The sequence below is a fragment of the Protopterus annectens genome, chromosome 16.part0 (assembly GCF_019279795.1).
Source record: "Protopterus annectens isolate FY-2018-M chromosome 16.part0, PAN1.0, whole genome shotgun sequence".
Taxonomy (NCBI): Eukaryota; Metazoa; Chordata; order Ceratodontiformes; family Protopteridae; genus Protopterus; species Protopterus annectens.
In genome coordinates this window covers 476,803,437-476,829,669 of record NC_056750.1, presented here as the reverse complement: position 1 = coordinate 476,829,669, position 26,233 = coordinate 476,803,437, and the positions used below count along the sequence as shown (strand labels likewise).

Below are 26,233 nucleotides of genomic sequence, written 5' to 3'. Positions count from 1 at the left end.
TGCTGGCTGGCATCTTAGTAATACTTGCAATTGGTTAAGTGGCTGGTTGTTTATTTTTTTACCAGTTTTAAGAATCTGCTGGGTATCATAGTATTGTAGTGACTTAGCACTGGCAGCAGACAGAGCTTGGCCCTCTGGTTCAGTTCCAGGCAGGATTAGCCTTTTTACAGTCAGTACATGTTTTTTGTGACTGTTTTCACTGGATGCATTGTTTTGTTTTGATTTTTCCCTTGCTTGCCAAACATGTCATTAGGTAAACCTGGTGACCCTCTAACTTGCCCTCAGCTGTGAGTATGTTGTGTCTATAAGTGAATGCTTGCATCCTGTGATGGATTGGTGCACTGTCCAGAACTGATTCACAGACTTGCACCCACTACTTATCAAAGTATGCTGTGGCTTCAGGATAAATCAGGTAATGGAAAAAGAAAATATTTTGCTACATACAGCAATAGAGACTGGTTAAATTTTTGGAGGATAGTAGTATTAGATAAAAAAAAAATACTTCCACTCTTACTCCTTGACGTTTATGTACGTGATTAACTTTTAGATGAAGGAAACTGACTGTTAAACCACTGTCTGAAAAATAGTTCATTTTGGAGTGCATTAGATGAATGCAATCCAGAAGGGTAGCTCTAAATCAAACATGTATAAATACAGTGGATATAAAAAGTTTACACACCCCTGTTAAACCGCCAGTTTTTTGATATATAAAAAGTGAGACCACAATAAATCATTTCAAAACGTTTCGTACTTTTAATGTGGCCTATAACCTGTATAATTCAATTGAAAAGAAAACAAATCTGTTAGGGGGATATATATATATATATATATATATATATATATATATATATATATATATATATATATATATATATAAAAGTACAATAAGCTTGTTGCATAAGTGTGCACACCCTTAAACTAATGCTTTGTTGAAGCACCTTTTGATTTAATTACAGCATTCAGTCTTCTTGGGTAGGAGTCGATCAGCATGGCACATCTTGACTTGGCAATATTTGCCCACTCTTCCTTACAAAAGCGCTCCAAATCTGTCAGATTGTGAGGGCATCTCTTGTGTGCAGCCATAGTCAGGTCACCCCACACATTTTGTATTGGATTTAGGTCTGGGCTCTGGCTGGGCCATTCCAAAACTTTAATTTTCTTCTGGTGAAGCCATTCTTTTGTTGATTTGGATGTATGCTTAGGGTCATTGCCGTGTTGAAAGGTGAAATTCCTCTTCATCTTCAGCTTTCTAGCAGACGCCTGAAGGTTTTGGGCCAAAAGTGACTGGTATTTGGAACTGTTCATAATTCCCTCCACCTTGACTAAAGCCCCAGTTCCAGCTGAAGAAACACAACCCCAAACATAATACTGCCACCACCATGCTTCACCATGAGGATGGTGTTCTTTTGCTGATGCAAAGTGTTATTTTTGCACCAAACGTTCCTTTTGGAATTATGGCCAAAAAGTTCAGCCTTAGTCTCATCAGACCATAACACATTTTTCCACATGCTTTGGGAGACTTGATGTATTGTTTTGTAAATTTTAGCTGGGCTTGGATGTTTTTCTGTGTAGGAAAAGGCTTCTGTCTTGCAACCCTACCCCATAACCCAGACATATGGAGAATACAGGAGATTGTTGTCACATGTAATACACAACTAGTACTTGCCAGAAATTCCTGCAGCTCCTTCAGTGTTGCTGTAGGTCTCTTGGCAGCCTCCCTGACCATTTATCATCTTGTCTTTTCATCAGTTTTGGAGGGACGTCCAGTTCTTTGCAATGTCACTGTTGTCCCATATTTTGTCCACTTTTTGATGACTACCTTCACTGTGTTCCATGGTATAGCCAAAGCTGTGGAAATTCTTTGCACCCTTCTGACTGATACCTTTCAACAATGAGATCCCTTTGATGCTTTGTCAGGAAAATCCTACTAGGACAACTGAACTTTATTTGGGGTTAATCAGAATCTCTTTAATTTTTGGCAGGTGTGTACCCAAGAAGACTGAATGATCTAATTAAATCATATGGTGCTTCAACAAAGTATTAGTTTAAGGGTGTGCACACTTATGCAACCAGCTTTTTGTACTTTTTTTATTTTTTATATTTTCCCCCTAACAGATTTGTTTGTTTTTTCAATTGAATTGTACAGGTTATATGTCACACTAAAGGTGGGAAAAGTTTTGAAATAATTTATTGTGGTCTCATTTTTTATATCACAAAAACCTGGCATTTTTAACAGGGGTGTATAAACTTTTTATATCCACTGTACATACACTGTTATGAAAATGTCAGATTCCATTGTCATATTTTATCTAGAATAGTGATCTTGGACTTAGAAGGGAGCACCACATCTGGATCCAGCACTAGGTGACCTATGCAGATGACCTTTACTTCTACAGAGATTATGTATACTGAGTGATATTAGTGGATTGTAATGTCCGAAGCTTGACTGGTCTTTGGTGGTTGAAATGTTCTGTAATGGGTAGTTTTGTCATTATTGGTTCATACATTTTGTTTCATTGCTTACTAAAAAAACATGTTCAAACCTAAATATTTATAACATACTGTAACAGGTAGTGCTGTCTTATACAAGGAATATAATTTAATACAATCAAGATGGTGCATCAAAGAATACATACATGTGTGCATGGTCCTAAAAATGTGTGCAAAGGGCCTATGATTTGAAAACAGCCCAAAGGTAAACGTAATCCTCCAGATGCATTTTCTTTGAATGTAGGTTTCAGTGGCATTTCAATGAAAGTGAGTTTCGAGGGCAGAGAAGCTTACTGTTCATGCTAAGTCTGTTTGCATTGTGAGACTGTATTGTTTTATTTAGCAAATGGCTATCAGTGTCTGTGCTATAAAATTTGAAATCATTGTAGAAGTAAAGAAAAAGTACAGTAAACTCTCCGTTAACCGGCACCTATGGGGATTGGTAAATGCTGGACAACTGAAGTTTCTGGTTGCTTGAGAGTTACTGTTAAAAATAGGCCTTACTAATACTGTACTCTATACTATTTGTTTGGTTTGACTTGTTCTCAGGTTGGGAAGAGAGTTCTATCTTCCTTTTTAAAACTCAAAAACTCTAAAAACGTAAGGTATGTTTCTGGTGGGGGGTATAGAAAGTGCAACACATGAGAATTGTACTGCATTTCTTCGATTTATTTGCCAGTTGCTTGAGTTACAGTTAACTGAGAGTTTACTGTAGTATGCACTCTGACAGGTTTGAACAGTGTTTATGATAAATGGGAAGAAATAGCTAATTAATGGGACAATGGAATGGCTGGGGGGGTGCTATCAGAGTCATTACTCTGCCTATGGTCCCATTTGACCAGGATCTGGTTCTGGTGAGCACTCCTCATAACCTTGAAAAAGCACAAGCTTCTTCTAGATATAAAAAAAGACAATGTACTTAATCTGTACTGAAAAAAAAAAGCTTGCACTGTCCATCAGTTAATTGACATTTGTTTAGTTTGCAGAAGGAATCCCCTTACAAATCTCATGACCTAATCTTTGAAAGAAAGAAGATGTTCTGGACAAAGGCAAAGATAATGGGAGGACAAAAGCTTATAACAGCAGGGACAATTTTTAAATATTACTCTAATCTGCATGAAAAGTTACTGGAGCAACATCTTTTCCATCAAAAATTCATTTGAGTTTTTTAAAAAAAGATAGGACTCTCTTGTGAAAAGAGAAAATCAATGTCTGGCATTACTGACTGACTGTGATATATCAGAAAATCATATGTTTTATGGGGGAAAAATGATGAGGCAAAATCAGAGACATTTTTACAAAAATTTGGATAGTTGAGAGGTATGACTCCAATCTCATCTTACATAAATTCCTGTACGCCTGGTTTGATTCCCTTAGCCTCCATTTTCCTGGTTTATTACCTTAGACTAGTCACTTAATTAGAAAGTGCATCTGAGCCAGATGTGAAAAGAGGCAGTATTGTCTGGTGGGTTTTGCCAGTTAAATAAATTCACTGATTACAAACCTCCTTTATTTAACCTGATCTCATTTTACAAGCAATATGTAATAGTTATGAAATTTTTATATAACGGTTGTGAACACTTCAGCTTCTTAAAATGACTAATTACCTTCTCATTTTCTGAAGTAGGGTTAAAATGTGTTGTTTTTCTGATAATGGCAGTTTGTATTTTTTACAGATCTTGTTTGGCTTAAAATTATCAATCAATTCCCAATGTTACTGGAAAGGCATAACATTTATATTGTGCAAAACAATGCCACATTCCTAATATCAACAATTTTATAACAGAGCATATGCCATCTACCCAACACTGCTTACTTTTTGGAGTTATTTGTTTATTTTGTGCAATAAGATATGCTAAATTACTAAACAAATGTTCAACTGGTGTACAAGATTGTTCAGTTGTCAAGGTTTGGGAATATTCTATTTCCCTGATTTTGTTTGATTTCAGAGTTAGTTTATCTAATTAGCAGGCAGGAGTGGCTTTAGGTCAACTGGTGCCCTAGGCAAAAGGGCTCCATGGCACCCACCACCACACCAATCAGTGCCCCCATCCTGGTCTACCTATATTAAATAAATACTGGAAAAGCGCCCCTGCTAGAGCGGTGCCATAAATACTGGAAAAGCGCCCCTGCTAGAGCGGTGCCCTAGGTGGCCGCCTAGTTGGCCTATGCCAAAGGCCGGCTATGTTAGCAGGGTATGTGTGGGAGGTATGGTAGGGCTTGTCCCCACTACAAAAATTTTTGTATGCACCAGGGTTGTTTCTTTCCAAACGAATAGTAGCAAGTTGATATCTGTGTTTTCACCGTATTGCAGTATCTTTCTGGGATGTTGACCAACAAGAATTTTGACCAAAGCAAGTATAACCACACTCCCACATGCATATACATATATATTTGTAGCATGCCTTCGATACTGTTCCCCACTAAGGTATAATAGATAAACTCTCTCAGCTAGGCATCAATCCATATGTTACCAGATGGGTAGCAAATTGGCTTACTGATAGAACCCACTTAGTCAGAATAGTGGAAGCCACTTCAAGTAGTAGACCCGTAACAAGAGGTGTACTCCAGGGATTGGTCTTGGGGCCTCTGCTGTTTGGGATATACTTCTCAGAGGTGCAGGCCAAATCTAGTGGACTACGACTTACCAAGTTTGGAGATGACTACAAGCTGGGTGCTGTCAATTCCCCTAGGGATGTGGACATCTTCCAAGAGGGTCTCACCCAAACAAATGACTGGTACCAGAAACATGGCCACAAATTGAATAGCAAAAAATGCATCCTCATCCCTTTCGGGGAGAATAACGTCCCCACAAATTATCACATTGATAATAAAGCACTAAGCACGTAATCAGTCGTGAGGGACTTGGTAACCTAGGTTGATAGCAAACTGACTTTTTACAACCATATTGCCTCCATTGTACGGAAAGCTTTCTAGATACAACAAAAATACTCCAGATCCACCAATAAGTGCCACGCTACCCGTAAATAAAATCCAATTTATTTAGACACCAGGACGAACATTTCAAGAACAAAAAATAAAGAACAAAAAATAATATGTACAAAATGTGACTTAGTTAAGCGCTTTCACCCATCACAACTGGGCTTCCTCAGAACTAAGACGCCAACCTCTGAAAACGGATTTAAAAAACTTTTTTGGCGCCAAAAAAAATTTTTCCTTTTCTTAAAGAGACAATAACAATTGCTTAATAGCGCTGTTTATAAAAAATTATTTAAACTGTACACATACATACATATATTAAATAAAATCAAATCTACTGTAATATATTAATTCCTCTGCTCTTGACACTCAATAGGTACTGTAACTAATCATAAAAATAATAATATAACAATATGTCAAAACTACAAAATGCAACACAAAATATGCAACACAGAATGTTTCTGAGCCCTTATGAAAACTATACTTGACTTTCACTAAATTCTATAATAAATGCAAGAAAAAATTTTTTGCAGTAAATACTATTTGCTATATAAATATATTTAACATTTTATTAAAATATTCTTTTAAAATATTCTTTATAAATTGTGCTTTTAAAATTATATGTGGTTGTATAAAAATATAAATATATTAAATATTGTAATAATGATACAATTAGTAAAATTCCTAGTTAGATGACACTGTACAATAAATAAAATTTAAATAAACATAATTACTGTTATAATACTCTATTTATATAACAATGGTTTAACCGCAATAAAATCATTTAGCCCGGGTGGAGTGGTAGCATCCAAGTATATTTGCCACCAAACTTCTTTATAACTTAATAAACTTTTAAAATCTCCACCCCTAAGGTCTACAACTATATTATCGAGTATAATAAATTTGAACTGATGATCACCACCTTTGGTTTCAATATGCCTGTATAAGGCATTAGTTTTATCTTTCGTTTTGGGGCTATATATATGATCATAGATTCTCTTCTTAAGACATCTCTCCGTCTTCACTACATAAAAACTTGGGCATTTTTCACATTTTGCCAAGTAAATTACCATTTTTGTATTACAATTACCAGCTTTAGATCTTATAAAAGATTTATGTCCATTCTTCAGTCTTAGTTTACTCTCTTGGAACATATACTTGCATTGATTACAGAAGCCACATTTCATACTTCTGTTACTATTTTTATAATTGTTATAATCATTACTCAAATAGTTGTGTCCATGTTCAACTAATGACTTCATATCCCTCCCCATTTTATATATAAAATGGGGTTTATTGCCCAAAATTTTAAATAAATTAGCATCACTAGTTATTATATACCAAAATTTATACATCATACTTTTTATATTTTCTACACCTAAATTGTACTGTAAAACATGGGCTCTTTGATATGAAGGAGGTGAAATACTAGTATTATCCTTGCTATCCATGTTAACTGCATAGTGTTCACCTAATGCATTGCCAGCACCTAATAAAGGTCTATATTTTATGTTCCACTGCTGAATAACATAACCAACTATTTCTTCCAACATTTTATTTGGGTAACCCCTTTATAAAAATAAATTTGTAATAAATTCCAATTCTTTTTTCAAATACTCAAAATTTGATACCATGCGAGCTGCACGAATACATTGACCCTTGAATACATTGTATTTTACTTTTGGAGTGTGGCAGCTGGAATAGGCTAAGTAATTATTAGAAAATGTATCTTTTCTATATATTATAGATTGTAATACATCTTCATGATGGAAAATGTAAGTGTCTAAATAGGGTAACCCTGTATGACTGTATGAAAAAGTGAATTTCAATTATTCACTACTACTGTTAATGAAGTTAATGAGATGGTGTAATGTATCACTATCTGATTCCCATAAAATATATATATCATCCAGAAATCTGGAATAATATTTAACATGTTTGAAATACTTACTAGGAAAAAGTTGGGTATCTTCCCAATATAGCATAACCAGGTTGGTAAATATGGGGGCACAAGCTGCCCCCATAGCCACCCCTCTGGTTTGCTTAAAATACTCTCCTTCAAAGTAAATAAAATTATTGTCTAAAACTATAGACATCATTTCAACAAGTAAACAAATTTCATCCCATTAAAAATTAGGGCTTGTGCCCCCATATTTGCCAACCTGGTTATGCTATATTGGGAAGATACCCAACTTTTTCCTAGTAAGTATTTCAAACATGTTAAATATTATTCCAGATTTCTGGGTGATATATATATATATATTTTATGGGAATCAGATAGTGATACATTACACCATTTCATTAACTTCCTTAACAGTAGTAGTGAATACTTGAAATTCACTTTTTCATACAGTCATACAGGGTTACCCTATTTAGACACTTACATTTTCCATCATGAAGATGTATTACAATCTATAATATATAGAAAAGATACATTTTCTAATAATTACTTAGCCTATTCCAGCTGCCACCCTCCAAAAGTAAAATACAATGTATTCAAGGGCCAATGTATTCGTGCAGCTCGCATGGTATCAAATTTTGAGTATTTGAAAAAAGAATTGGAATTTATTAAAAATTTATTTTTACAAAGGGGTTACCCGAATAAAATGTTGGAAGAAATAGTTGGTTATGTTATTCAGCAGTGGAACATAAAATATAGACCTTTATTAGGTGCTGGCAATGCATTAGGTGAACACTATGCAGTTAACATGTACATATTATTTTTTGTTCTTGAAATGTTCGTCCTGGTGTCTCAATAAATTGGATTTTATTTACAGGTAGCGTGGCACTTATTGGTGGATCCGGAGTATTTTTGTTGCTGTTACCAGCCTTTTTTTTGGATTAAGCTTTCTACATAGCCCACTTCATTAGTAAGGGTATCTCATCCAGGGGCAAGATTGTCATAACATTCCTGTATTCTTCCCTTATAAGACCGATTATTGAATGCAGTTCCCCTTTCGGCATGTACCTCACAAAGCACATGTGACAGCTAGAGAGACCACAGAGATTGCTCACCTGGAAAATCCAGGGCCCAAACATCTACCCTACACAGAATGGCTAAAAGCCCTGTCCCTCTACTCCGTCTCCTACAGACTCCTCAGGGGTGACTTCTGTCTGGCATAGAAAGCAATCTCAGACCCCACCTTGATGAGACATGCAAGTCAAGCTCCACTCGAGTAACCCACAAGCGAGGCCTCAACCTGGTCTGTGACATCAGTAGGACTTTTTGGTGGGACAGATTTGTGTCCTAGAGACTACTCATTTTGTGGAATAGACTCCCTCTCCACGTAAAGCAGAGTACCTCATTAAACCTTTTAAAGTGCAACCTGGATAACTGATTGGGGAACAGAAAGTACACCCCTGGGATTCCACCTATGTCCCTGCTGGACAGTGGCGTAGGGTGCTGACTTGTTGGAACATGGGCTAAATTCTTAGCTAGGCTTGTAAGGGCCTCAGGGCCAATAGCCTGGTAACTTCCCATGATCCTATGCTTTTGTTTCAGTAATCTTTTGATTTTGTTAAATGGCTTTTTTGTTCAAAATTCCAGATTGGTTAAATGCTTTTCTTGTTTTGTTTAAGACACTCATTTTAGGATGTTTTCCAGTATTCAAAAGATATGGTTTTCAGAAATACACCCTATTTATTGTACAAAGATGGGGAGGAGGCTACATTCTGGAAGTTCTGTAGCTATATGACTGTCATCAGATGCTTACTGTACAGGCTGGGTACTCTGTTTAAAGACTACATTTTATGGGACAGACTCTTCTTAAACTGTAAGCAAGCATAACAGCTGGACAGGTTTAGGCAAATATCAAAGTATGATAATGTCATAGTGTCAGAAAGCAGCACAGCTTTACTTTGTAAATTTCCACTGCTTCATTTACAGAAGTGAAGAGTTGCTTGATCTCTTGAAACTTTCCCCTTACTGCCTTTGTATGCTACCTATAATCTGAAGGTAAACATAGATCAGATTTGAAAGAGGATAGTGAACTAGTATGCAATAGTAAATGCCCCTGAGACCAAGAGTTTTTGTTTACAATAGAATGTAGGTTGTGTATGTCTAAATAGAGACAGGAAGATAACGCTCATGATTCAGGTCAAGAGTTTACCACACTGGCACACTACATTTAAGAGTGTATTCGGGACCTAAGATGGCTGACAGCTAGGAAGCACACACTTCAGCCTGCTCTCAATAGTCAGTTCTAATCTAATTAAATCACTCGCTACCACTGCATCAAACCTTAAAAGAAAATAATAACAAAGTAAGGGAAAAATATACTTTCAGATACCCGCTGCTTATTTTCTGATTTCGAAGCAAGAATAAGCCAGAACATTATCTTCTACAACAGTGGTAATAGTGGTGACTCCGGTTACACGTGCTTGGGCCTTCCAGCCTTGAAACAGCAGCCTAGACAAGCAAACAATCAGAAGCTCTTATTAAAATGGAACAAATGTAATCACAATCCACTAAAACAAGGCTATCGCTAATCAACTCACCATAAAAAGGAGATATATTCAAAGAGACAGAAAACCAATAAATCGCAATCACAAGCTCCTAAGCAAATCCAGAAAACAAAATCTGACCAACCATTTACTACTCTACTCCCCCTTCAATCAGAAATATATGCTTTCTCTACAAAGTTAACATCATTCGGAAACAACATATACCAAATCATGACAAGAATGGAGCAAAATGAAGTAAAAATACAGGAGTTGCAAAAAAAAATGTATGTGAAAATGACACTTCCATTAAGGACGTGCAACAGAAAATAATAGATCTTTAAACAAGAACAAGGCGAAACAATGTCTTAATCAGAGGAATTCCTGAAAAATATGATCAGCCACAACTCACCAGTATTGCAAAAGAAATCTTTGATATTGTTGTAGAAAATGAGTTGTCACAATCAATTACAATAGAGAGAATCCACAGAGCAATAAGGAAGTCTCAAACATCTGACACTCCCAGACAAGTTTACGCAAGAATCCTCAATGCCTCACATGCCCAATCTATTATTTTCTTTGCTAAAAAGAAAAAAAAGCATCACTTGGAATGGTAATAAAATCTCAATCACTCAAGACCTTCCATTACCAATTAAACAGTCGAGACAAGTTTTATCACCCTTTTGCAACTACCTTCTGAACAAAAATATTAAATTCCAAGTGAAGTACCCGACAATGCTATATTTCCAACATAACAGTGCCAACTACTCAATTAAAAACATCCAAGAAGCCAAATCAGCTTTTTCCAAAGCATTTAAAGAATTACCGCCAAATCTCGCATGATGCAATAAACTGAGTTCCAGTTTGCAAAATGGAGTTTGCTCTACATAAGAAGCGCACATAGTTACTGATGGAAAAAAAAAACAAACAAACACTCAAAACCAACTTATTTCAGATATTTACCTAATTCTTTGGCTTGCAGTATCAGTGCCATCTCGAATTCCATTCTACAAAATGACATAAAATCAGAAAATGCCCTCTGACCCAACAAGCAACTTCCGAGTTAAAAAGCAGGAAGTATAAGAATACAAAGGGTGAAGGTCGCTGCTACAACATAGAATCCAGTATCACACTTGGTGCACGCTATCCCCACAATAACAGTCCAGTACCTATCTTGCCTAAGTTATCCGATACATAAACGCTACTGGGATCTGCAAACCAATCCATTCAGTCTGTCATTCTTTTAGATGATACGTATGGTGGAAATAATAAAGCCTTATGTTCCAACTTTTGGGTATACAACTTATCGCTCCTAAGTCACTGAGGAGCATAGTATTCGAAACACTTAGATTTGATTTTTAATCCCCAACTACTTCAAAACCCCTCAATGCTAAACCAGCTACTCCAACATCTCGCTAAGTTTATGGGAGCAACATATAAAAATGTGCAAATCTCCATCCCTTACCAGAAAGTAAATTGCCCTCCGTTCGAGAGCAGTGATATACACCTGCCACTCTTAATAAACTCAAATGGGGCTGTTAAGGTAAGCTGGAAGCAAAGTCACGTAGTTGCTCGATATTAGCTGAGGAAAGAGTGTTACTGTAGCTCCATTGTTCACTCTGGATGCGATACAACATTGCATGGCAACTTTCAATAATATTGTTCAACTCCCTGAACAGTACTGCCTGCCGTGAAAATAAATAAGATGTGGATGAGGGAGAGAGAAAAAAAAAAAGGTTATGCAAGCAACTAACACAGATGAATCTGTAATCGGCAGATGTCCGGTGATTGTCAAACAACAATGAAAATCCAGAAATCTTTTAAAGCAGTACAAGGAATCAAAAAAAAAAAGGAAAAAAAGAAAAAGGAAATGCATTAACTTCATAAGTACCCTAAATACTCCAAGCAAGTCTCGAAACGAAAACGGCTTTGTGTTAGCGAACCATCAGCTGCCTTTATCTTCCTTTTGGTGGAGAATTGGGCACTTATAACTCCATCTGTACCATGGAAGTAAGATGAACTCCTTCTCTGCAAAGCCGCCAAACCATAGAATAATTGTACATTTTTAAGCTGCTACACCAGTTAATGTTTCATACTATTTAAAGAAATGAAGTATTAACAAGATGTCAGCTGCGGCCAGTCTGAAAAATGCAATGTTGAAGTAATGTGCTTAGTATCTGGTATTCCATCTTAGTGACATCTTTGCTCCTTTACTTGGTATGGTGTGATGTCTCCTGAACAGAAAGCACAAATGGTCTCCTTCTGATAGCCCAATTAGCCCAAATTCTCTTACACTATGGAAACTATCCAACGTTTTTTTATTGGAGATACAGTACATCCTGTTTGAGTAGCTATTTGTAATTTTTAAATCAAATGTTAAACACTAGATAAGGGTTTAGCTACAAAATAATTTATGTTGGTCTTTCTAAGGCTTTTGTTTATTCTGTTCCTGCAAATGTAAAATATTATCTTAAACAGTTTAAAGGTTAATCCATTCTTATTTAACTGGGCCAGGCCTTGGCTTACCAGAGCCTTAGCTCAGTATGGGTTAGAAATGAATTCTCACAGATATGAAAATCTTCACAGTATCTGGAGACAGTGTATATAAGTAATTAAGTACAGAAATGTAATCTAGCAAGTATTGCAAACTCTTACCGTGAAGCATACATAAGCTACAACAAATAATCTCCTTTTGTGACTGATCACTTCATAATGAATTCGGAAAAAATATAGACTGATCCAAGGAGAAAAGCTTAGATTTTATACACAACTTGGATTATATTTTTACTGATATAATCACCAGAATGAAGGGATAAATAAACAAAAGCCCCATTGTATCTGGCCTGGAAATCTAACTAAATGTAAGCAAACTAGGCCAGATTGTAGGGTTTTCAGCCTAATATCTGTAATGTAAATGATGATTTGATCTCTGCTTTCCAATGGTTGATGTACTCAGCACCAAAATCCTGTGTAAGGCTCACGACCAAGGAGGCAAACTATAACACACAAATAAATATGAAACTTTGAACCTCAGAAAGGGACTTGCATAGGAAAAGAGGTCAGGTAACTGTGCAGCATCTAAAACTCAACATAACAGTAGGTAACATTGTCACATAGCTACTTGCTTCTAAATGTTAAGAGTTAACTTTGCAAGCAATATTTCTGGGGCATATGGTGAAGAGCTTCCACACTGAACTTCTCAATTTAATAAACATTCACTTTAAAAGGATTATTAAATATGAGCAAAACTTGCTGACCATACGGTCTGTCACTGATTTATGAAGGTTACTTTTCTCTGCAACAGCTTTGTGACTGCGTTGCTAGTGAGACACACACCCAGCCTAATCAACAACTATGTAAAAATATGATAGATTTTATGCTATGTGATACAAGGCTGTTGTAAAACTATAATAGTTGCTCAAGCAATAACTTGCAGTCTATTGTAAAACTTTAATAGTTGCTCAAGCAATAACTTGCAGTCTAAATAATATGGAAGGGAAAAAGAGGAAAAAAGGGAACAGAAAGAAAAAAAAAAGAAAATGTTTATGTTAATATATACCTTCTCCTCTTTATATGCAGTACCATATTAATCAAGATCAAGCCAACATAACAATACATTTACGTTTATAACAAATGTCATTAACCAGATACAAATACTTAAATATGGCAATACTTTTTACTATTTTTTAAATGAAGTCTTTAATATGAAGTTTTAGCATGCACAATTGAATAATTGATGTTCTTAATAAATGTTTTAATTGATTACTGAGTGTATAAAAGTAGGTGTATGAAAGGATTTTATTTGAGTCTGATGAAGCGGTCAAGAGGATCGTGAAAGCGCTTACTTTTTGTCTGTACAATTAAAGTGGATTTATATCAGCCATGGTGACTGGCTCAGCCTGTTTTTCTCTTAATAAGGATTTATGTTGTACGATAAGATGGGCACACAGTAAATTATTAGACAGTACTGAATTATATGCAACCAAGAACATTAATAGGACATGATTTGTTCTGTTTAAGGGTCTATGTGTACTGATATATTGGAACTGTAATCTAAGAGAGAAAAATTGCATGGAATCTAACTTTTAGCTCACTTGAGCTACACTAAATGTATTACGCCATCTCTTGAATACATGTTCACATGGATTAAGTCTTATATACAAGAAATTTGCAGAGACAAATGAATTTCAAAATTCTTACATCCCTAACAATAGTGAAGGAATTACACAAAAAATCTTTTTGGTTCCTAAAGCTCGGACCAAAGAGCAATTAATAGTTACTCGAAAGAACATCCAATTCAAAGAGGTTAAGGCAAATACATATAATTACAGTCTCTTCTTTACAGAAAAAATAATATTCTTCTTGTAGTGAGTCTAGGCTGGAATCCTTTATTACAGAATTTGGCTATAAATAAACGTATCCTTTAATTAATCATTAATAATTAAAAAAAAAAAAGAGATGAAAAAGATAAAAATACATAACTTAGACCATATCTGTAAAAGTTAATGCAGGCTATGAAGTTTTTTTTTGTGCTGAATAACTGATGGATCTTAGAGTAGCAGTAGGATTTTGTATATTAGTTAGGTTTGCAAATATAGTTCTTACGCCTCTTTCAGATAACAGTAGGTCGTGGTTAGGCACGGGAGGGTGGTCTGAGGGAGGGGGATGTCACTCCTACACTTTACAGTCACACCTATCAAGAATTACAAAAATTTATACCAGAATGACGTTTGCATCCCTCGATAATGTCAGTTTTCATATGTACCCAGAATACCAGCAACTAACAATGGGTAAAACAATGATTTAATGGTATCACTGGAGTCTTGGAATGTAAAAGGGCTACAAAATAATAAGAAAAAGAACTTAATTCTACATTTAATCCATAAATCAAAGGCCGATATAGCATTTATCCAAGAGACCCATATGAACAAAATACATTGGGAGAAGGATTTAAAAAAGAAATGGATAAAGCTATTAATAGCCGCAGGGGACTCTACTGTCTCTAAAGGGGTAGCAATAATAGTTAAAGACTCTTTCAAAGGCACCATAATATCAAGTGATACTGATTCTAATGGCAGGTGGTGTTACCTAACATGTTCCCTTCCATGCTTCAATAAAGATATTTTAGTCTTAAATTTATACGGTCCATGCTTGTTCCACAATTCTTTCATATATGAAATTTACAACATTTTAGAAAAAATCCCAAATCATCTATACTTAACAGGTGGGGATTGGAATATGACTATTAGTCCTTAACTAGATAGAACGAACAAGTTTAACAACCAATCTGCCAATCTCTCTAGACTTATAATTGGACTAATGGATGACTATGATATATTTGATCCTTTTGAGTTGTACAGAAGTGATCCTGCAATCAGTAAGTTTACATTCTATTCAGCCTCACATAAATCATGGTCTAGAATAGACTTTTTTTTTATTTCAACAAGTTTCTTAAAATATGTAATAAACTACTACATTGATCCCAGAACTATCTCTGACTATGCCAAAATAAATTTAAAAATAAGTGAAGCAAGGGCAAACATGAGAGACCAAGTTACATCAAATTGGGCTCTAAACCCTAACCTACTAAAAAATAGAGAACTCTACCAAGAAGTATAGGAATTCATTACCCAAACAAACAACAACCTAGAAAAATCCAACATTCCCCTAGACATCCAATGGGCTGCAGCCAAGCCAACACTTAGAGGAATACTAATTCAAAAAGCATCCTTACTAAAGAAACAAGCTAAATCACAAATGATTACCTTAGAATCCAAACTAAGAAGTTTAGAGTTAGATATGCAAACCAAATACAACCCAGATTTAGAAAAGCAGATGCTGGTTGTACAAAAACAACTGCATGAAATCCAATTAAACCAATCTTCACTTAACAAACTCAGACTTCTCCATAGATGTGCTGAATGGGCCCAAACCCCTTCTAGAATTCTGGCAAGACTAATCAACATCAAACATTCACCCTCGAGAATAAAACAAATGAATTACAATAATAGATCCTACATTTTGGACAAGGAAATCATTGAAGTTTTTGAAAGAATATCTCAAGTGGTATATGGCCCCCAAACACATGCTGAGGAGGGACCCACTGATAACGTCTTAGATGATCTAGAATTTCCAATATTAAATGATATTCAGGTAAATAAACTAAAGGCATCAATAACAGTGGACGAAATATCGCTAGCCATCAACCACTTGAAATCAGGGAAAGCCCCACACCCCGATGGATATTCAGCTGAATTCTATAAATCCTTCAAGAAACAATTGGCTCCTATCTTACTCAAAGTATATAATTATATAATAAAATTTGGCATTACTGACATATATAAATAATTCTAAGACAATACTTATACCAAAGCCTAACGCAAATGAGAACAACCCCAACGATTATCGCCCAATTTAACCTATATATAAAAATCCTGTCATCATTACTGGCTCATAGACTTAGTAAAACACTCCCTTGTTTTATATCTTCCGAACAGCTTGGATTCATGAGTAATAGGCAAGTTTGGGACAATATGTTAACAACAGAAGCAATAACAAACATGACAGACATATCCCCCAAGTACGCACTTTCTGTAGATGCACAAAAGGCTTTTGACAAAGTCAATCTAAACTTCCTTTTTAAGACTCTAAAACGGTTTGCTCTTCCTGAATAATTTATTGCTATGATCAGAGTTCTTTACAACAAGGCCACAACTACATTATACATAAACAGAAAAAAATCAAAGCCTATTCCAGTAATAAATGGAACAAGACAGGGGTGTCCGCTTTCTCCTTATCTGTTCAACATTTATTTAGAGGTCCTCCTCTTGAAAGTGAGCCAAAAAACATTTCACCACTCTGTATACATTTCTAAAGTCCAAGTTAAGTACACAGTGTTTGCTGATGATCTTAACATCCACTTTGAGTTTCCATCCACAGACTTAGAAAAGATATTAAGTTCCATTGACATGTTCTTGGATATATCAAATTATGCCATGAATCCAAGTAAATCAAAAATATTTCCATTAAACCCTTCAGCACACAAGGAGTTTTTCATTCCAGAAACAAAAATTAAAGCTGACTATTCACTTAAGTACCTAGGCATCATCTTCATCCATCCCCATCAAGTAATAATAAAAAAAAAATCTTTATAAAGCATGGTCAAAAGTTACAGAAGATCTAGACAGATAGAAAAATCTAAACCTTTCTTTTCTCTCCAAAACAGCAGTCATAAAAATGAATATCCTCCCCAAGATTTTGTTTCATCTTAATGCCATCAATCAAAGCATTCCAAATAGTTTTTTCTCTAAGATGACAACAACATTGGGCAAATTTATCTGGCATCCTAAGAACATCAGAATTAATTATAACAGATTAACTTTGTCCAAGGAGAAAGGCGGTATGAACCTTCCTGACTTCAAGACTTACTACCTTATTATAAATGCCATTCGCATAATACGGTTAGTCAATTATGAACCCTCAGATATTTCATGGCACCCTTTCTGGATCAAAATCTATTACCGACGCCTCAGCTCTTCCAACATAAATCCAAAGGCTATACCTTTTCTAAGTAACAAAACTCTAAAAGACTTCAAAATACATCCTATTTCAATCAACAATGCAACCGGTTTCCAAAAACTCATAACATCCTTGAAATTAAACAATTCCTTAATTATGGCTCAACCAATACATATGAACCCTAATATCAAGATTAATCACAATATGATAAATCTTAACAACTATCCAGATACAAAGAAGTGTTCAATCTGGGACTTTTATCAAATCAAAGATCTGTCATTGAGTTCCATTGTAGACTCCCTTGCAGAAAGTAAAAAATACCGTATAATTATTAAGCAAGTACTATATCTAGTAACTCTACTTTAAACATCAGATGTTAACTTATCTACACAAGACTACCATCAGTATCAATAAACCACTACCCTTCTTCTATTGAAGACTAAAATGTTATCAAAAACTTATAGACTAACCACTCAAATCAAGTCCAGGGACATAATCCTATTTTCTAATCATTGGGGAAGACATAATAATAATTTAACTACTGAATAAAAACTAGAAGCAATCAACATAACCATAAAAATAACTCCTTTTAAAAATTAATCTATACTCAATTTATGATTAACAACAATGCTTACTACACACCACTCTGTCTGAGCAAAATAAATCCAAATTCATCACCTTTCTGTTCTACTTGCTCCAACTCAGTAGCTGACACTCTTTATATATTCTGGTCTTGTAAAAATATATACAAGCTATGGTGCTCTTTAAGAGCAAAATTAGAGAAAACAGGCTATATGAAGACTACCCTCTCATGGCATTATTAAACATTTTCCCCAGTTCATATACATATGAGTCCAAACATACTGTAACGCTGAGCGCTACGCTAAAATCCTATATAGCCCTTATTTGGATTGACACATCCAAGACTTATTGGGCAGAATTTAAATTTATAGCTACCAAATATGTCCTAGCAAATAAACTAAAAACAATAAGTCATAAGAAGTTAGCTTTTTTTCAGAAATACTGGAAATGACTTATAGAGGTGCTTAATTAAAATCTTACTAAAGTAACTTAAGCAAATTCATACTTCCTCTTTAATCCACATTAAATAATAATTTCCCTATACAGCTCTATACAAAGGACACTATCAAACTCTTTGCAAGAGGAGTACGTCATGTACACCCGGATTATCAGATTGTCATCTGGTATGTAAACAAAATATCTACTAGTACCACATGAAAAACTATAAACATTATCTTCTACATGACATCCTTTATGAGTGACAACAAAGTGTATATATTGTAAATAGTTGTTTAGATAGGCTTAGGTATATATCTCCTCCCCTGCCAAAATAACATTGTTTATGATACAATATCAGTATCAACGTTTAGTTGTCAAACAAAAAGTCTGAACTACAAGTCAATTAAAACACCATAAAGCATACTCGCTTCACATCAGAGCCTTTCACAACTAATAGCAGGTCTGTTTTTTGTTATCTTTTTTATTATATGAGCTTTTCTATATTGTGTAGAAAATTCATCTCATATACCTTATAACTTTTCTGTACATTTTTTTTTATTATTATTATTTTATTATTAGTTTCTCAATACATTACAATTGCATTAATATGTTTATTGTCAAGTTGTACTGAACTGCTCAATGTATTTAAAGAAAATTGCAATAAAAAATCATAATTGAAAAAAGAAGTGCATTCGGATATTTACTTCTAAGAACCTAATTACTTTAGAGAACAAACTATATTTAATTTACCATTTTATATAAACATACAAATAAGTACAATTCAGTCTGGCAACATTTAAGCTAGTTAGACATCTTGCTTGTTTTAAGGAATCAGATAAAATTATTTTAATCTGCGTCAGATGGGCAGGTTATTGTTGTTGTTATGTCAGGTAGCTTTCCTACACTCATCCAAGTGCAGTCTAACTGGACAGTTTTTGTTTTTATTTTTGTAATTACAGTTGGTTGAAAAGTAATAGAACTATAGTAATTGCAGAGGTCCTCCTGTTTGTGTGCGAGTGCTGTGCACTGCACTGCACTGCTAGTAGGGTCATGCCTTTTTCCAGGTGTTGCGTGAGTATTAAGTTAGATTATTACAGGTAGGAGAGCTGACCATCCACATGGGGATGGGGGGGTTATCTTTTGCAAAATTCCTTTTTTTTTCATTTATGATTTATATTTTATTCAGTTTAAGAAAATCAGTTAATCATAACTGGTATTTGACAGAGTCAAACTAATATAATAGTGCAAGGTTGGCATAATGGTTAAGGGGTTTACCTTACATACACAAGGTACAGGGTATGATTATCACATGGGATAATTGGCTAGGCTTAAAAATGGCCCACAAGGCACAAGGGCAGTTAGACTACTATGAATATATATATATATATATATATATATATATATATATATATATATATATATATATATATATATATATACACATGCATACATACATACCTACAGATGTGTGCTGTAGCTGGGGATGAAGGTTTGTTATAGTAGCCACAGATATGATTACCTGTTCATTTAATGAAACTCCATGACTTTTTTTATTTTCTGTAACAACTCTCTATCCTGATCACAACTACAATACACTGTCCCTTCCTTCTCTTTGCCACAGATTAATGCTGACAGCTGAGTTTACTTTATTATGTATATACTGTTGGTTTAACGTTTTCATTGACTTCTGTACAATTATCCCTTATATGATTAATCAGTAATTAGGCTGCATACATTAAAATGATCTGTTGTGCATTTTGATTGATAACTACTGTTTTGTGTTGTTTCTGAAGCTGCATTACAGCTGTACAGTAGTATTTCTGTATTTGCCACTGAACCTGGACTTTTTGCTTGTAAGGACCCTTTGGCAAGCCCACTTACCTGTTCATGAAATAAATAAATGCATCTTCTGTGGTCTCTACTCTATGAAAATAAATTACTTTCAGTTATAGATTGTACTGTTAGCTCATTATTAATTATAACAGTTATATGACTGTCAAAGTCTTTTTATATTCTGTTAAGGATTTATTTTTGTAAATACCTATGGTTAGCCATTGGAATAGCATTAAGTGACATAGTAGAAACAGATTTCCTGTATACATACCATTTGAAGCTTTAATTCAGTCCCATGGGTTCAGGCTTGATGTAAAGGTGTCAGTTTGCTTTTGTGTTGTTCGTTGAATCATCTCTGCATATGTTATCTCTAATACTGTGTTACATTTAACAGAAAGGATAGACATCCACCTTTTCATTTTTTTAAGAATCTTGAGTTTAACCGAGGAAGACCTAATTACTCTTTCTAAATGCATAAGAGGACTTGCACTCTGAAATCTCTTGCACAACGCTTTTACTGTCACTGCTGCAGCTACCTTAGCAACAGTATGTGGTAAGACTTTCTGCTGTGTTTATATTTACTGACCTATTGTTGGCATGGTTAGGTTTCACAAAGCTTGGGCTGCGAGTCCAATTAACTGAGTGCCTCAGGATAAACAGAAGAGGCCATATTAAGTGTATACCTGTATCTTAGAAGTCAATGTAGCTATGGTTTGGAATTCTTTATTTCTGTTTTTTTCAGGTAGCGGAATGATATAATAAAATCACTGATGTTGTGAATCAGAAAAGTACATTTCTGGTAATTTCTTATCAGTAGACAGTATTTATGACTACATGGTGGATGTAGAAAACATTTTCTTTTCCTGTAGTGACTTGCCCTGTTAAGATAGCGGTTTGTGTAGCATTGTTATTAATGATTTTATATATATATATATATATATATAAGTGCAGTACACTTAAAAGGCCCCCTTCCGAGTCTTGGATTTATTCTAACCTGACTTACCAGTATTTTCTGCTATTACATTAACAGAATGCACATTATCTTGCAGAAAATATTTTGAGAACAGAAGCCCTACCTTTTTGATATATTAAGTGGAGGCTAGAGGAACTAAATGCGGTGCATTTAAGGATAAATACTGGATTATTGTTTTCAGAAATTAAAACAGGTTGGGTTAGTTTAAACTGTTTTGCTGTTTAAGTAGCAAAACAAATGGGTGTCAGGTGTTGTCCAGATTTTTGTAATTATGATAGGTTATTCAAACACATAAGTAAAACGATGATGGGTAAATGCTTTTGTGCAGTACACAAAGGGAAAAAAACAGCAGGGAACTTTGTAAAGAAGTGTGATTCTAGAGCATACTCTTTGTCAGTACAACACAATAGAAGGGAGGTGGGGGAAATATTTGTTTAAAGTCAAAAACACAATTCACAGGCAACATAATAGATATAAAAGCACCAGGATAAAGGCTGGATTATTGGTTTCATAAGCTAAAACAAGCTGGATTAGTTTTAAAGTACAGCTTAGAGTTACAAGGATCATGAAGATTTTTTTAAGTAACTAGAGGAGTTCAAACACAGAAAGATGTAGAGGATGGTCGGTACTCATTTAGCAAGCAGAGGGGGAAAACAGGCATAACGTTGCTGAGCAGCTAATAGGTGTGACATCTGGGCAATTCAAGGAGATTTGGAAGGAAGATGGGGAAATATTGATTAAAAAAACAAACACAATTCATAGTTAAAGTAAAGAGTAAAACACCAAGATAAATATTGGGTGACTGGCTTCATAAAGTAAAACAATTTAAAGTAAAAATTGAAGGTGTTAGAGATTATGTAGATGTTTATGTGTACCCCAGAGATGTTCAAAACACATAAGAAAAAAGAAGAGGGTGGTAGGCACTTGGACAATAGTCAGAGGGACAAAACAGACATAGAACCTTGCTGAAGGACAAACATATGTGAAACCAGAGCATTGCTGAGTAGCAACTCACAAGTATAGTTACACAAAAGAGAAAATACAATTTATTAATGAAAGAAAATCTCTTACAACTTATTTCTAAGGTAATGCAACAAATACCTCATTCCCACATTATTTTAAGGGATGCCTTTTTTCCATAAACTTCAAAATCTCTTATTCATTGGATAACATGATAAACTTTATTAACTGAGTTATAAATAAAGAAAAACATAATTATTAGTTAAATTAAAAGAACTGTCAGCTGTGATGCAGGGGAGATGGTGGGATATTAATTGCTGGTGTCACAGAAAGTAATAAGTGAGGGTTGGACATGAAGGTGCCAGGGTATAGGTTATTTAGGAATGACAGAGTAGTTAACCTGGAAAGGGAACACTGAGCTATTCATGGAAAGACATTAAATGCCATGTCAGACAAGAGGGAATAACACCAGCACAAGAAAGGCATGTGGTATTGTCAGACTTGAACTGATAGATGAAGGGGGAGGAAATGTTAGGGGACTGGGACAATGCATCTATTCTTAGATACATAAAGAGGGAGTAGTGACAGACTATGAGAGAGAATAAAGGACTGCAACAGGAGGAAGGAAGGCTATACTACTGGAGATGTGAATTTGCTGGAAGTAGACTGGAGTGGGAGTTTCTGTAGGATAGTGAGAGATGACTGAGGTCTTGGGATTCAGCAATTGAATTATGCTTGCTGGTAAGCCATTAGACCTCAGGAATTTGTTTAAAGTGTTCAGATTTGTAAAGTAATGCTTACTTTTTGCTGTATTTGGATCTATACAACTAGTATTCATTTTTCTGATTCCTGACTACTGATCTGCTTATTTGTTTATTTAACTGGTTGATTCTGTCATTCAGCAATTGTGTTTTACTGACACTACCACTGCAGCTATGTTGTCTCTATGCTACTGTGATGTACTAATACTGCTGTTATAACTGTAATGTAAATCTAATTGACTTAGTGTTGGAGTTAGAAACAGTACTTAATGATTTAGCACTACAGTTGTCTCTGCTACTGATTCAGCTGTGCTGTTAAGTGTTCATTTTCCTTATTCTTGTATGCACAGGATAATTGGCTGATAAATGTATTGTGCATGATTTATTAACCTGTTTCCAAACTAAGTTATGGCACTGTGATGTGGTAACTGTTGAAGCACTCTCAATCTGTAGCAGTAGCATCTATTCTCCTGCTTTATCCACACTGTCCTCAGATTTGTATCTTCTACACCCTCCTGTCTCCTCATACCTTCCTTTGACCTGTCTTTGTCTCCTTCTACTAGCTTCATCCTCTCTTTTTTTCTCTCTCTCTTCAGAGCACACTCAAGCAACTCTGCAGTCTGTGGCTACCACCTACCCATACAGTATATGAAGGAATCAGTACTGCAAAACTAAACAAGGATATACATTTTGAGCCTCAAGAGCAGGATCAGTCCACCTAGGCATTCTACTTGTATGTTGTTTGAGAGTGAAGCTATAACATTAGCAGTATTTCTTAGTAGTTTTCAGTGTGCTAATAAAACTGACTGTTGTAGCCTTTTGTCCCCCCAGCTAGTGCAGAGATCTCAGTGCTTTCTGCCTAAGTTTGTATCACTTGAGGTCCACCTGTTTATTTGCATCTCTATACATTCCCCTTCATTGTTAACGTATCTCCCTACTCTAATCTGTGCACAAACTGGCTACTAATAAGCAAGTCAGTGTGAAGACACACTCCCAACCTTAATAAACTTTGCTGTCTCTTCTCTCCTTCACTTTACAGGTAGAGTTTGAATTATTACTTACCCCCTCTGAGGCCTTCACTGATAGATTTCCACTGATTGCCTCTCTGGTTTCACTGGTTTCTTTGCATTCCACCTGGTTTATACCCTTTGTGCTGTCTCCCTCCCCAAATACTAAGTCTATATTAGAATCCTGCTGAGCATGGAGCCATCTTTAAATTACTAGTCTCCCACCAGCACACAAGTGCCCTTCAGCAATTTAATTCTGGTTGCTGGAAAGCCATTAGACCTCAGGAATTTGTTTAAAGTGTTCAGATTTGTAATGTAACACTTATGTTTTGCTGCCCATTACTCTTGTCTTGGTTGGCTCTGCCCCGCTCCATTCGCCCTCGCTAACGCTTGGGCTCTCTCCGCTCCCCTGCCCCCAGTTCCCTCCCGCCTATGCTACTTCTACATTTATAGTAATCACAGCCACACCCACAGCTCAACCTCACATCACCTCCACCAATCAAAGCTCCTCAAGTCAGATCACATTACACCACACCAATTGCTCCACCACAACATACTCCCAACCACTCTCATTCCCACTAGGCATTATTTACATCACCCCACACTACTTATCCATCCACATATAGTGCAACCCTATAATTCCTGTCCAGACCTCCACCTAGAACCAACCCAAACTTTATAACTATGACTATCACACAACTAAGTCTAGTCTGTCTTCTCATAATTCTTTATAACTCCACAAGTAATCACTCTAGCAATATCCCTAAATCTAGTAGCACAACACTATATTATGCACTCTCATATTGAGACACTGCACATTATAATAATATCTGCCCACAATTGTTCAAGAATTACCTAACAGACCACTTCAGAACTAAACACATATGGTCTCATTCCTACTCCAAAAAAACACAATACTTTCTCACACACTCATCACCAAACTCCAACATCTGTATCACCATTTTAAAACCAGGCTCACGATTAGTGGGGATATCTACCCTAATCCAGGCCCAAATCCATTCTGTCCAAAACAAATGTCAGAACATAACACCCCCACTATCTTCATCCCTAGGCAAATCAACAGCAGCAGCAAAACCAACCATCTTTTAATGCTAAATATTAATATTAGAAGTATCAGAAATAAACAACCTGAACTTCAGGCCACAATAGCACACTACTCCCCAGACATAGTTGCTTTAACAGAAACCTGCCTAAATAAAAACATAGCTAACTCAGAAGTTCTCCCTACCAGCTACAGTATCATTAGACAAGACAGACCACTTCGTAAAGAGGGTGGAACTGCCTTACTGTACAAGTCCAACTTAATTGTACATCAATTACCAAACTCCTACCCATCCCCCAATAATTGGGACATACTTATCTCACAACTTCAACTTCACCCTAAAAAGGTCATCACCACAATTACGATCTATATTCCACCTGGTAATACACCTGCTAGCCTTGAAGACTTCTTATCCTGGTGTTCTTCCACATACTCACAAGAAACTCTTCTGGGGGATTTCAACCTAGATTGGTTCACCTGTATATCAGAACCACCAAGTAATCTAATAAATCTCCATGGCTACCAGCAGCTAGTCTAAATTCCAACTAGATGTGATAAAAAAATCTAAACGGGAATCCATCCTTGACTGGGTCCTAACTAACAACCCCACATTGTACCCCCACACAGGCCGTCTCCCAGACACCTTAAGTGATGACAGCATAATATACCTTATACGTAGTAGAACAAGCATATGCAAAACCACTAACTATAAATCCACTAGAAACACAAATAAAATCTCTCCTGAGGTCCTCAATACTTTACTCTTTAACTGTGACTGGACACCCCTAAAAACCCTCCCAGTTGACCAGACTGTAGCATATTTCAACAAAACATTTCTACAACACCTTGACACTTTCGCTCCATTGCGCAAAATCAAGATTAGAACCTATACAAACCCCTGGCTCAGTAAAGAATCCAAACAAATTCTCAAGTCCAGAGACACTGCCTGGCTTTGCTATCAAAAAAACAAAGAAACACAAAGCCTAACTAAGTACCAAGAACTGTGCAACTGTGCAAAAAAATGCATTAGGCTGGACAAAAAATCCTACTACACGACATTACAAACTAAATACCAACACAACCCCCAAAAAGTTTGGAAAAATGTAAACCAGCTACTAAAACCCACCCAAAATGCTACCCCCAAACCAACCACCCCTGACACTAAAGTTCCCATCGAAACACAGCTCAACTCCCTTTTTGTGAACTCAATTCTATCCTTAGTATCACA

At 35.7% G+C, this 26,233-nt stretch overlaps 2 protein-coding genes across 2 annotated transcripts in view; one reads left to right on the top strand and one right to left on the bottom strand.

The window, feature by feature from the left end:
- The window catches only part of LOC122790751, a 68,341-nt gene extending 47,596 nt beyond the window's left edge, over positions 1–20,745 (bottom strand). Inside the window, exon 1 of the mRNA XM_044058347.1 lies at positions 20,513–20,745. The gene's annotated coding sequence lies outside the window, so the exon portion shown is untranslated. The remainder of the gene's footprint in view (positions 1–20,512) is intronic.
- Positions 1–26,233, top strand: part of RALGPS1 (Ral GEF with PH domain and SH3 binding motif 1) — a 3,844,659-nt gene that overhangs the window by 568,523 nt on the left and 3,249,903 nt on the right. The window lies entirely within an intron of this gene.